This window comes from Rhinolophus sinicus, chromosome 17 (genome assembly GCF_057876585.1).
Source record: "Rhinolophus sinicus isolate RSI-liver-muscle chromosome 17, RSI-T2T, whole genome shotgun sequence".
NCBI classification, from domain to species: domain Eukaryota; kingdom Metazoa; phylum Chordata; class Mammalia; order Chiroptera; family Rhinolophidae; genus Rhinolophus; species Rhinolophus sinicus.
This window is the reverse complement of record NC_142517.1, coordinates 188847232-188860643: the sequence shown is the minus strand read 5'-3', so window position 1 is coordinate 188860643 and position 13412 is coordinate 188847232. Positions and strand designations below refer to the sequence as shown.

At 43.8% G+C, this 13412-nt stretch overlaps 1 protein-coding gene across 5 annotated transcripts in view; it reads right to left on the bottom strand.

Moving 5' to 3' along the window:
• LOC109445100 (uncharacterized) overlaps positions 1–13412 on the bottom strand; it is an 85231-nt gene that overhangs the window by 41299 nt on the left and 30520 nt on the right. The gene's annotated exons all lie outside the window — the stretch shown is intronic.

Genomic DNA, 13412 nt, shown 5'->3' with positions numbered 1-13412 from the left:
GTCAGGGCGTGATTTCTTTCAGTTCTGAGATAAGCCTGCCAAAGCTCAGGTATGGAATGTCCTTCCTGCCAAAGCTCATCCTCAAACCTTCTTGCCCTGGTTTCCTCTTACCTGTGCACTCTCCAAATTAAATGGACAAGTGCCAGGCAGGCGGCCACCAGGCAAAGGTGCCAGTCCTTTCTGCAGAGCCTATTTTGGGAGCAAAGAGTGAAAAGTAAAGAGTAGGTGTTTATGTGAGAGAGAGCCTTCTGGGAGTTGAGAAATGATTGGAAATATCTACACTGCCTTGCCTGGGCTGGCCCTTGACCTTCCACCAAAAAGACCATGGGATGCAACAACTGTCCACAGGGAACCTTCCAAAAGCACCACTTAAGCTCACTTTCTCAAAGAAAGATATTGAAAAGACTAGAAAAGGTACTTCTGGTTAAAGATTTACCAAAGGTGAACCCTAAGCCTCACGCCCCAAGACACACCTAAACAAGTTCATGCCTCCTCCACCTTCCGGAAACTGCGCGGGGCTCACACCCAGGCTATCCAAGGAACAACTGGACTTCATCCTCCCAAGAAACCTGCCACAATTTATGGTAAAAAGAAATGAGTTAATGTTTCACTGAAGCAAACCAGACACACAATATAGTCAGAGTCCGGCTTCATTTGAATCACAGGATAGATTAGCTCTGCCCCAGCTGTAGTAAACTGGGGGAGCTGGGTAACTCCAGGAAGTTTTGGCGTTATAAAAAGAAGATAGGCAAAGTTGTTTTCAGAAGGGTGAAAAGAGACATCGTCCTGTTCATCTCTTCCCACCCTCAGGAGATGATGATTTGAATCACCCATAATTGTGTCCCCCACCATCACCTGCCCTTTGATGATGGCTCAAGATGGTGGCTTGAATCAGTGGTTCCCACATTAGAAACACAAAAACAAAAGCAAAATGTCAGGACCCTATCACAGACAATTGAACTGGAATCTCCCTGGATGGGGTCTGGGTATTTGTATTTCTTAAAAGCCGTCTGGGTGATTCCCTTGTGTTCTGAAAGTTCAGAATCACTAGATTAAGTGAAGCAAGTTGCCTTGAAATAAATGTTGGCTTGGCGTCCTGGTGGTCCACAGAAAGAAGGATGTCAAAGGGATGTGGAGGGACTAAGTGGCTCTGGTTGCCCTCCAGCTAACAGCTGTTGCCTCCCTTCTTCCCAGCAGACACAAAACAGTACTTTGGATCCTGCTGTCCACAGACTACAATCGTTTTCATGAAACCTTGCCTTTATATCCCCTTTATTTTCTTCCAGGGTGTGGTTAGCCTCTTATTTATCAGCATATACCACTGCCAGACAGCCTGGTGAATAGAGGTGGCCAGGTCATGGCCACAGGTGAGTAAGCTGGCCTACAAAGAAAGCCTTGTACTTGCCCTTTCATTTTTCATTCCTCCTGGTTATGCTGTTATTGTCCTCAAATGCATGCATATGAGAGTCCATTCCTAGTTCAAGCCCAACCAATGAACATGAACCTCATCATTCTGGAAGAGTGGTATTTAAAATGGAAAATCAGTGAGACGTGTCTTGCCCAGAAAGGCCTTGGAAGTTCAAGAAACCTTCAGCTGTGTCCAGATTTGCCTTGGTTCAGTAGAAGAACTAGACTTGAAAATGGACTGGAGCCATTCCAAATCCAGGCACCTAATAAACTATGATTTTCAACCTCACCTGCCAGTTACAGGTGAATGGAAAACGTGGAAAGAGTTCCCACCCTTAGCTCCCTTTAGGAAGTCAACAACTGTAATGATGACAAGTATTCCTTACTGATGAGACACTTTCCCTAGGGTTCAGTCTTAGAAAAGACATGCTCTCCTCCATGCCCACAATGCTTCCCACATGCGGCTACCCACAGCAGCAATGAATTTACTCAGAATCACCATAAGAAGCTAGAAGTGCTAAGGGGCAGGAAACTAATGGGAAATGAACTTGGGTTCACCAGGGTCTTACCTGGAACTTGTTCTAAAGCAGCAGCAATAGAAACTACATTTTTGATTAGGAAAAAAAAAGTTTTCAATTTATTTTTATTATTATATTGGATTCTGATTGGTGTAGAGGATTCCTCCCCCAGGAGAACAAAGGCCCCTGGTACGTAATACCCAGGAAGCCTGAAGCTAAACATACCCAGCAGAAAGATACAGTTCATTCACCCCTGTTTGCATCCATTTCTTCATACCCTGGGTAGGAAAGTCTAGCAGGAAAAACAAATTGTTCCCATAGCTGAGCAGACAGAAATTTTGATTTATGTGCACTGACTTCCAATTTACCTGAATAGGGAAATTCACTACTCCACCTTCATTTCATATTCCTCCATTAAGGGCTATTGGTTTTAAGCAAATCAGCTACAGTTCATGAGTTCATACCCTATTTTGGATCCTGCCATACAACCTCAGGCAGCTGTCGGTCTAGGGGAAATTCCTCTAGCTTTTGTCCAGACGCTCCCAGACAGACTGATGGGAGAATCACTTTCAGTGACTTCCATGTCCTCCCAGTATGATCTTTTGTACTGAAGCTGAAGAACTGCTATTAGCACAGTAATTTTTTCAAATGAACATTGAACTAAATTATCTCAAACATATAAAGGAACATCTCTCACTGTTACGGAAAATTGCCTTCCACATTACAAGACTATACAAAGCACATATTAATTTTGGGCCCAAGGACATCCAAATTGCCTTAGCTTCCAGGCTGTATTATGATAACACACTCTTAATAATGTCAGGTTCCGAGGATATCACAAGGTGCACACTGTTAGGAAAATAAACCAGAAGCTTTCTCCATTAGGATCATCGCACGCATGCCCAAGCCCAGCCAGAGGTATTTGGCTCTGAGATTCAAGCCTTTTGCAGAGGAAATAATTCCAATTGCACAGGCAGAAAAGCAAATTTGAATTCTAAACTGGGTCAACCTCCCCAAATGGCGTTTTCACTGCCTCCCAGGAGTGAGGCAACTGAGGGAGCAACCAATGGCAGCCCCAGTGCCCAGAGAAGACGCCTGATGACAGATGTCTCGGGAAGAAAATCCCACTCATGCACATTCAATTCCACACCAGCTGAAAGGGCAAAGCAGAGGGCAGGCAGTGGCTGACAGACCTTGCCAAGTGCCAATGCTTCTAGTAAACACGTGTCAACATGTGGTGCGACAGAGAGCCAGCCCCGCCCAAACTGCCCCCAAACCAGTCCGTCCCCAGGGCCTCCAAGCAGCCCACCACAGGGTGTTTCTAATGAGGATTACTAGATTTGTGCCTGCTTTGTTTTACCTACTCTTGTTTTTCTTTTACTTTTTTGAAAAAACATCACAAAGGAAATCCCAGACATAATTACATTTTATGCCTGTTTCCCCATTTGCCTTCTCTGTGGGGATAGTGTGGGGCTGTTGTGAGATTTCAGTGACATAATGCACACAAGGCATGAAGCACCAGGCCTGGCCCACAGGAAGGGAGGAGTAGATGTCAGGTCCTGCTAGCTGGGAGGGCACGAAAGAAGGGGTGGGTCACTCTCACCTGGCCAGGAAAAGCTTCCGGGAGAGGGCACATTTGAAGTTGGTCTGAGAAGGTGGGTCATTCCATGTGAAGAGGGACATAGGCTGGCTCCCGGTGGCTCTGAGGGCCCTGCAGTTTCCAGATGACATTTCTTGCGTATTCTCTGGTGACGCTGAGAACCCTAGCAGCATTATTTGGCTGCCATATTGTTCTTGTCCACCATCCTGCCCAATCCCCTTTAAGGCCATTTTAAAGGTCAGAATCACCTTCTGGGGCTCCTGGACCTTCTGAAGGTCTAATGCACCACACCACAGGTCTAATTGCTTCCTCCCTTTCTGGATTCCTCCTCCCCTCACTGAGAAATGTGGTTGAAATGGGGATTCACCATGCACCAACTCAGTGCCCACCTTTCTACCATCCCGTCAGGCGGGCCGGGAGTTTTCCTCAGAGCCTTTTCTCTCCAGCCTCTCCCACTTTCCCATTGGTTTCCAGAAACACGGACTGTTGGACCTGGAAGTTGGCTTTCCCTTGGGTTTCCCTTCCCACAGCGCCGTCCTGGATGGGCGCTCACCACACCTTGCCTTGGCTCCTTCCCATCCTCAGCACCAGGGCCCTGATGTTCTCTACAGCAAAGTTCATGGTTTTTCCCCTCAAAATTATTTTCTCCTTCATTTTTATTATTAATGTAGAAAGCCCAGCAAACACCCCAGTACCGCACCCCCTCTGTGGGTCTATCCCACTCTCTCCATCAGGAACCTGGGCCTCCCACCCTCCTCCTCCTCCTCCTTTTCCTCCTCTCCTTTTATTTCGGTGGCCCACTGATTGGAAAAGAGCGGCCCCCCTCTTCCTCCCAACTCCACAATTGTCACCGCCAATTAGTGCATTGTTAGGACACACAATGGCGTTACTGTAGCCAGTGGAATGGGAGGCCTTTGTGCTTCTCCAGCCGGCCATGGGGGCAGTCAAGTTTCATTTAGAGACTTAAAACACAACAGCCAGAAGAAAAATGCTATCAGAAAAGCAAAAAAGAAAAAAAGAGAGAGAGAAAGAAAAAAAGCACCAAAAAAAAAAAAAAAAGGAGAGGTGAATATGAAGATGAAGGAAAAGAAAGGCAGGCGGCAAATGTTGTAAAGAAGAGGAAAAAAAAATCTGCTATTCAGGAGTTAGCCCGGACTCATGAAAAGACCCAAGTGGTTGCTACACACTGAAGCCCCCCTCAGAACACAAAAAGGGGCTCGAGCTTAACAGTAATTAGTGGCCTGATTGTGCTTGGAACACTGTGTGTCTTTAGAGGATTTTTCCAACTTTTCTTTTTTCTCTCTCTTTTTTTTTTTTTCAGTCTTCACAAATAAAGGGGGTGGGAGGAGAAAGGTTGGGGCTGGGGGGAGGGAAAGGGCCTGCCAGCCACATCCCCCACCCCATAGCAGTCTGGGGTGGGGGCAGTCAGCCTTTTTCTTTGACAGGTAAATTAGATTTTATTCTCTAAAGCTTGTAACTAATTACAGACGGTATTTTTCTGTATTAACGTGACATATGGGTACGTTTTAGAGTCACTGTTTTGTTTGTTTCAAGTACTTTTTCGAGCAGCCTAGCCCTTTTTGCAGCCCGGAAGATGCCCCCCAGAGGCCCAGCCGTTTCATCCAGAGCCCACAGGTTATGGATTTTTTTCTGTCAGCCAAACTTTTATGTCCAGGAGAGCTTTTTCTACTTGTAAAATTAATATTCCAGTTTAAATGCAAGACAGACCTGAAACAGCAGCCTTGGCTTCTGAGCTGGTATTCAATTGGAGTATTTGTCAGGCAGCTCATGGGCTGGTGTTTTTCCTCCCTCTCTTCCTCTTCACTGATCCCTAAAACGACCGGGTATGTTCCCTGCTTGTTGGAGCTCGCTGCAGCGCAGGAGAGTGCTTTGGGCTTTTCCCCAAGCCAGGCTGGTCTCCTGAATGTCCAAGTTCATTCTCTCCCTCCTCCCACCTGGGCCCCACCACACTCTCCAGTTTCAAGAAAGTACAAAGACTCACCAAATCGGACTTGCCACCAAACAAGGCTATTCATGTGTTGTTCTTTCAAAATTTTTTCTTATAACAACCTAGCCTGACGCAGTCAATTCATAACTTGGACCTACTTCACTCTTTCACTTGTGTGTATTTTTTATTTCCCTTCAAATGCATTAAATATGCCTTCCCTTTCCCTCTCTCTGGGTCAGACCAGACTCCTTTTTTTTTTTTTTTTTTTTTTTTTACAAATAAGCTAATAGAGATATAATTCCATTCAAGGTTTAAATAAAATCGCTCCATTTTAGAAATTTATCCAGGACTGTCTCACTGTAAAGTATAAGCAAAAGAAACTGGGGCTGTTCCCAGGCCTTTGGTTGAGATGGGAGGGGATGCAGGGTGGAGGGAGCATCCAGGAATGTGGAGACCAGAGTTCTAATCCAAATCCTGCCAGCAAGTGACAATGGGCAGGTCTCTCTAGACCTCGGTGAAGTATGGTGTTCGAGAGGTGTGTTCGTGTGTAAGGGTGGTGCGGGGGGGTGGGGAAAAGGGGGGAGCATCATTCATTGTACTCCCCTTCAGGCACGGTAATGAGAATCAGAAGAGACAGCCTATGAAAAAAGAGGGGTCCTGGCGCACCCCAGCACTGGCACTGAAGACACACCGGCTTCTTTTTCTGCAGTCTGCGGGAGGTGTCCTCTGTGGTGGCGATTTCTTTTTTATTCCCTCCCTGCTGTGCTGTGGGACTGTTCAGAGCTCTTGGTGAATGCCTTGTCACACACTGGCTCCCTCACCCTAACACCACCCCCAAAAGAAGGGCATGTCCTGATTCAGTCAGGAAATGAAAAGTGAAACCCTCTGAAAATGGCCCATGGAATGTCACAAATACCTAAATCAGGAAATGCAAATCCAGGGAGGCATGTTGTAACAATGATGACGGACTTCCTCTGAAGGCAGTGTTTCTAGGGCTGGAGGAGAGAGGGGGACGGATTTGGTTCCCGATTTGGGTTAGGGAAACCATCTCCCGGTGCAGAAAACAGAGTAAGGGAGGTCCTGAAAGGGACCTTGGCCAGGAGGCTGTGCACATCCCGCTTTCCCTCCACCCTCAGCCTACTGCTCTGGGAAGGGTAATGGGAACCCAAAGACTTCAGAACCTACCAAGAAGGAGGCACAAGAGGTCTCAGTGGGGGACATCCCAGCCAGGTCCATAGCAAGTGAGACTTCAAACCTGAAGACCCTAAGTCCCAGAGTTCACGTCCACCCCCCACACACTATCCAATCAGTGTCCTGTTATCAAGTTCACTGCCTACCGATCTCTCAGAGTCCTGTTCTCTCTGTCCCACGTCACTTCTGTCCTCATCCTCTCTTGCCAGGCCATTTAAATCGCTTCTTAACCAGCCTTCCTGCCAAGCCCCTGAGTGCTGGCCCCAACGTGATCTTTGCCAAATGAAAGCCTGATCTTGCCTCACCCCAGCTTAAAAATCTCTCATGTCTCTGTGTCACCTTCAGGACAAAAGTACAAGCTCCAAAGCATGACTGGAAAGCCAGTCACTTGGGTCCCTTGATAACACGGTCCTACCTTTCTCTTTAACTTCCTCTCCTGCCACGAGGATTGCCTCGTGGTATGCAACCTGTACATTTGCACAGGGCCCCATGCTTGATATAACCAGGTCCCCAAAATGTGGTGGCTGGTCCTGCCTCTCTCCCTCCTACCATTTCACATTCTTCTATCACCAAACTTTTCACAGTTCCCCAAAGTTTTTTTTATTTCCTTCTATTTTGAATTCTCCTCATCTGTTTGCTAAGCTTCTCATCACCCAACAAAACTTTGCTTATGAGGTGCGATCAAAAGATACGGTGAATGTTTAAGTAAAAAAAATGGATTACAGTAAAAGACACATTGCCATTAATCCCCCTCAGAATACGCCCTCCCCACCCCTCGCTTCAAACACACTTATCCCATCGTTCTTGCCACTTTCTGAAGCAGTTCTGGAAGTCCTTTTTCATGTGTTAAAGACACTTCATCCTCTATCATGACAACACTCTGTGTCACACATCAGTTTCTGCAAATAAAAACATTGCAGTGTGTCCTCATCCACCTTATTCACCGGATCTGTCACCATGTGACTTCTGGCTCTTCCCTAAAGTCAAAATGACCATGAAAGGAAAATGTTTTGAATTGATTCAGGACATAGAAGGAGCCACAAGAGCACAACTAAAGACACTCATGAAAGAGGACTTCCAGAACTGCTTCAGAAAGTGGCAAGAACAATGGGATAAGTGTATTGGAAACGAGCGGGATTAATGGCAATGTGTCTTTTACTGTAACAGTTTTTTGTTTTTTCATTTAAACACTCACTATATTTTTTATCACACCTCATGCATGTCCCCTTCTCTGAGAATCTTCCCTGATTCCCCTGTCCAAATAATTTATCACTCCTGGGTAAATGTCTACTTGTTAGCTTATCACAGCTTATTATTATTATTCATTGCCTGCCTCAACAAATAGGTTATGAACTCCAGCACAGCAAAAATTGTGCTTGCACAGGATTTCTAATGCTTATCTGAGTGACACTGAATCAAGTGCTGTATTTAAGAAAGAAATAAATGTTTATTGAAAGTATCAAATTTGTATCCCAATGACTATATCCATGCTATGTGTGCAGATTTATTATGACTCAGTATCCTCACTCTAACCTCACTTGGGTCCCTCAGGGCCATGGTGCCGGTCATTATACTGTGTGGAACCAGTATAATGGCCTCTGTTAAGTGGTCAGCCTTAAAGTAACACTGTCCAGTAGAACTTTCTGCAGTGACAGAAGTACCCTGTACAGCTGCACTGTCCCATACACAGACCACTAGCCACGTGTGCTAATGAGCACTAGAAATGAAGCTAATACGACTGAGGAACTGAATATTTAATATCATTTCATTTAAATTTAAATGTACATAGCCACATGTGGCTAGAAGCTCCCACATTGGACAGCGCAGCCTGTCCTGAGTCCCAACCCTTGCCGTGGGCCAGGGAGCAAGTCTGCTCACAAAGCTTGCGCTTCAGAAAGCCTTCTGTGCAAATCACAAGCCTTTGAGCTCCTTCTGAGGAGAAAGATATTCAATTAAAGGGAAAACAGTCTTTTCTGTCTTCTTGAATTGAAACCAGCAACCAGACATATTCTGCTGACAACCACAGTTTGGGACTCCCTGGTGTAGACACACTTGGTCTTACCTGTGAAATGAAAAAAAAAAAGCCTTCCACACCTGGGAGGGAAATACCTGTTGGAGTCAAGTGGTTACCAAGGGCACTAAGACTAGCCTACATTCCTTTCCTCCAGTGTTGTCAAAGGATTCCTTTTAAAGTTAATTATGGCTCTCCACAGGGCCTTGGAGGCCAGGACCATAGTTCTGGGCATGACACCAGTAGAGGGTCATCCAGACGCTGGGTTGTAACAGACTGAGTAAAGCAGGGAGAGCGGGAAAGGATCCCATTTTCAAGGTGCATTGTTTCTTTCAGCGAGGACTTCTGTAACTGAGACAGGTAACAGTAGATCATCTGGGGACGATTTCAAAGATGAGAGCAGCTGGGTGAGCAGAAACCACAACAAATCTAGATGGCCGAGAATCAGGACGGCGCATGCAAATCACAGAACAGTGAGCTCTCGGCCCCTGTGTACTTAAAATGATCCACAGACTTGCAGAAAAGAGAAAAATGATCCACAGACTTGCAGAAAAGAGAAAACCCCTTTAGGGTTTGAATTATAATTCCAAATGCTATTTTAAATTATCATCATCAAAAGGACAGATTAATTTTCAGTCCCCCAAGTAAAAGGTGGGTTCTTTTCCTCATCTTCATTGCTACCACCCCCACCACCGTTGCCTCCAGGTTCCCTAGGGGCACTCCCTGTTTTCACAGGCCTGGGAGCAGGAAATTCTAGAAAATTAGCTACATCGAAGACTGGGAAGTTAGGATAAGAACAAGGGAAATTATAGCTGAAACTGTGAGGGTTTTTCCCTTTAAGTTCTGCTGATTCCATTTAAAAACAGGTACATAGCATTGCTTCCAGAATCATAAAATTCAATTCGAGGGGTCCTTCCTAATCTTTCTTCTCCTCTCTGAGAACAGTTGTTCCTCCTAATTATTCTCAGCCGACTCTAAGGTTACAGAGGCTCTGAAATGGTTGTCCACTATAAATACACGTTATCAGTCAATATTTGGGTCTAGTGCTGTATTTAAGTGTTGTTGTGTACAAAACATGTAACCCAGGACTTTGGCCCCAGAGAGGTGTCACTATTTGCCTGGTGTGACAAGGAGTAAAGTTTAGAGAATAATACAAAAACAGAAGTGTGTATTCAGTTATGAGTTTCAAACTCCCTGCGTGGTCAGAGTTGGAAAAGGCATAGATCTCTGTGGGCTACAGTCAGGAGGCAGCGTCGCTGAGAAGGCGCGGAGCTGTTCTCAAAGGAGGATATATTGGAGCCGTCACACTAGCTTGACGAGGCTCCTCCAGTCCTGGGGACCAGCAGTACCTCAGGGGAGCAATCCTTGCAGGAAAAGGGACTCAGCCAGTGAAGCTGTGGAACTCTGAGGTTCCAGAACACACAGTCACTCCAACCTGTGTCCCCACACCCAAACATGGGGCACCGATTAAAACCACACAATATCCTAACTGTTCCCTTTTCACTACATACACAGGCAAAGTCACCCACTCCTGGTCCTGGTTTCTGTCAGTAACCCTGATCCAGTGTTGGGGTACCATGGATATAGAATAGAATAATCATCCAGATGATTTCAATGTCTGCCACCAAAGGGACAGGGATGAATTCCCAACTCCACCGTTTATCCTGAGCCGTGTGACCTTTAGCTAATGACTTTACTTACTAGACCCTCCACATCTGTCAAATGGGGATGATAATTGTTCCCTTGCAGGATGCTTAGGAAGATTAAATAAGATAAAATAACAGATGTACAACATTCAGCCAATTATTTGGTACCTATTAATGCTATAAGTGGTAGCTATTACTACTGATATTTTATTTCCTGGAGAAGTAGGAAGATTGAGTTAAGAACCACTGTCCCTTTCCCCGTTTTCTTTTCTGATCTACAGGTTATTTAATCAATAACTATTCTCGTTTTGACAAAGCCCTTTGCAGTGCACTTTCACTACAGTGCTTTGCACTTAGCAGAAACTTAAATTACCTATTATTTTCATAGCAATTTGGCTTAATTTCTTTTTTTTCTGAGACTGGTAGAACAGGTTAAACTTAGGGAAAATTGTGCTGTGAGGCATCATGAAGAATTTAATTAGTCTCTGGATTGGACCCATCCCAGTAAATCCTAAAAAGGAAACACGAATGAAACGATGTGCTGTCCAAAAGTAACTTGGTCATTCAGGAAAGGTTTATGAAGCACCTGCTATGAGGCAGGCCTTGTGCTGTGTACAGATGGCTGCCTGGTTGTGTGCTCTGTTTTTATAATAAAATTTTTCATCAAGAAATATTCCTTAAATAATCAAAAAGATCATGACAAGCACTTAGATCTGGAATGATAGAGGAACTTATTTTTAAATGTGTATAGTTTGTCAGGTATATAACAGATAAACAAATATCCAGATTACATAAAGATTGTCTAAAATCCCATTAAAAATCACACCAGACAATGGGCAATGCACGGAAAAAAAGAACTTAAATTGCCAATAAACACATGAAAGATACAACGGAATATTACGCAGTAGTTAAAAACAATGCATTAGCATAGAATTATCATATGATCCAACAATTCTATTTCTGGACATATACTCAAAAGGACTGAAAGTAGGACTCAAACAAATTTGCACTCCCATGCTCATAGCAGTATTATTCACAATCAGAATGTGGAAATAACCCGAGTATCCATCAACAGAAAAATGGATAAACAAAATGTGATACATATTAATATATGCAATGAACTATTATCCACCCTTTGAAAGGAAAGAAATTCTAACATCTGATATAATATGGACAAACACTAAAGACATCATGCTAAGTGAAATACACCACACATAAGAGGACAAATACTGTATGATTCCACGTATATGAGATATCTAGAGTAGTGAAATTCATAGACACAGAGAGTAGAGGTTACCAGGGACAGGGGTAGGAAGAAATGGGAGTTGGTGTTTTTGGGGGGCAGAGTTCAGTTGGGGAAAAGGAAAAGTTCTGGACATGGATGGTTGCAATGTTTGCACAATAATGTTAATGTACTTAATGTCACTGAATTATGTACTTAAAAGTGGTTAAAATGTTCAATTTTATGTTATGGATATTTTACCACAATAAAAAATGTATTTCCAAACTTGGATTCCAAAATAACTATAAAACTATCATCTTTCTTTTACTTTAAATTACACTTAAGGAATATTCCTCCCCTTTCATCACTGAACTTCTTCAGTGCGCCTTTACTATTAAAATTGCAAGGAAGAAAAAAGAACAAGGTAGACACAGAAAGAGGTCTAAGTTAAATCATTATGTGAAAAAGACTGAGTCAATAGTGTTCCATTTATGTTAAGGAAAGAAAGCACATTGTATGTACAAGAGCATAGATTTGAAATGTCTCCAAGAAAATACCCCAAACTGATCACAAAACTTACTTCTAAGGAGGAAAATAAATGGGTAAATGGGAACTTCTGATTTATCTTTATTGTTGAATAATTTAAAAATAGATCCATAAATCACCAAAACCATGGGAGGAAGCCTGGGGTCTCCTGCCCAGTGGGTTTGGCAAGCTAGGCCTAGGACTACCATATCTGACTTTGAAAACATCCTAAAAATGAAAAACAGGGTAATACATGCCCAAGGTATAAGGAAACCAATCAGGCTGCAAATACTATAAATCGCTGTCTATCAAAAACAGAGCATATCTGTGAGAGCATGAGTTTCAGTTTTCAGTGTGGAAAATATGGCCACCACAGTCCTACTCAGAGAGACGGGGAGATAACTGCTCAGCTTTAAGCCAGAAGTATAAAAGTCTAAATACCATGACTCCACATTTGTGTAATGTAGGCAAACTGTTTAACCTCTCCAAGCCTCAGTTTCCTTATCTGTAAAATGGGTATAACAAGCATACAGATTTGGGTGGGGTGGGGAGGTGTGAGGCTTTTAAAATGTTTGCCACACAATAAACATCCAGTAAATACCATTGATATAAAATAATGAAGTCTCATTTCCTTAAAAGGACACCTGGAAATTAGGCCTTTCCAAAACCAAAGCTGAAGCTATTTCTCTCCCTTGCACAGTACCTGGCATTTAGGAGGCATTTAATAAATAGGACCTTGGGCCTTACCAACTGGGTCCATGGTCCTCAAACCTCAGTGGGCATCCAAATGATTTGAGGAATTTGTTAAAAATACAGATTCCCAGAGTTCATCCCGAGAAACTGTGATTCAGTTGGGTTGGAGCGTGGCCCTGAAATCTGTATTTTACCTCCAGTATCATGTAGAGAGGGCATTTAATAAATCCTATTCTGGGATTAATGTTTGAAACAGGTGAGGCAGAGTTCAAACAGCCTCCGCCCCCCTCTCCCCAAAAACGTTCTTTCCCTTCTCTGTTTTCTCTTTCTTCTCAACAAGAAAATGACAGTCCTTTTCTTCTCTCTTCTCTCGAGTTTTGGGAAGTGCAGTTTCTAGAAAGGATGCCCTTGCTATTTCTTGACAAAGTCTCCACAGGACTGTTTTTAAGAGAGAAGGGAGGGGAGGGAAGTGGGGAAGGAAGGAAAACAAGAAAAGACAGCTGCTTAGAAAGGGTGGGAGGCATAGGACTTGGAAGAGTTCGGCATTTAAACTCAAAAGGCTAAAAATCCTTCCTTCAGTATCGCATGTGAGGGGCAGACAGACCTATTCCATCTTCTGGTATAGAAATCCAAAGAGTTTTCCAGTTGGGA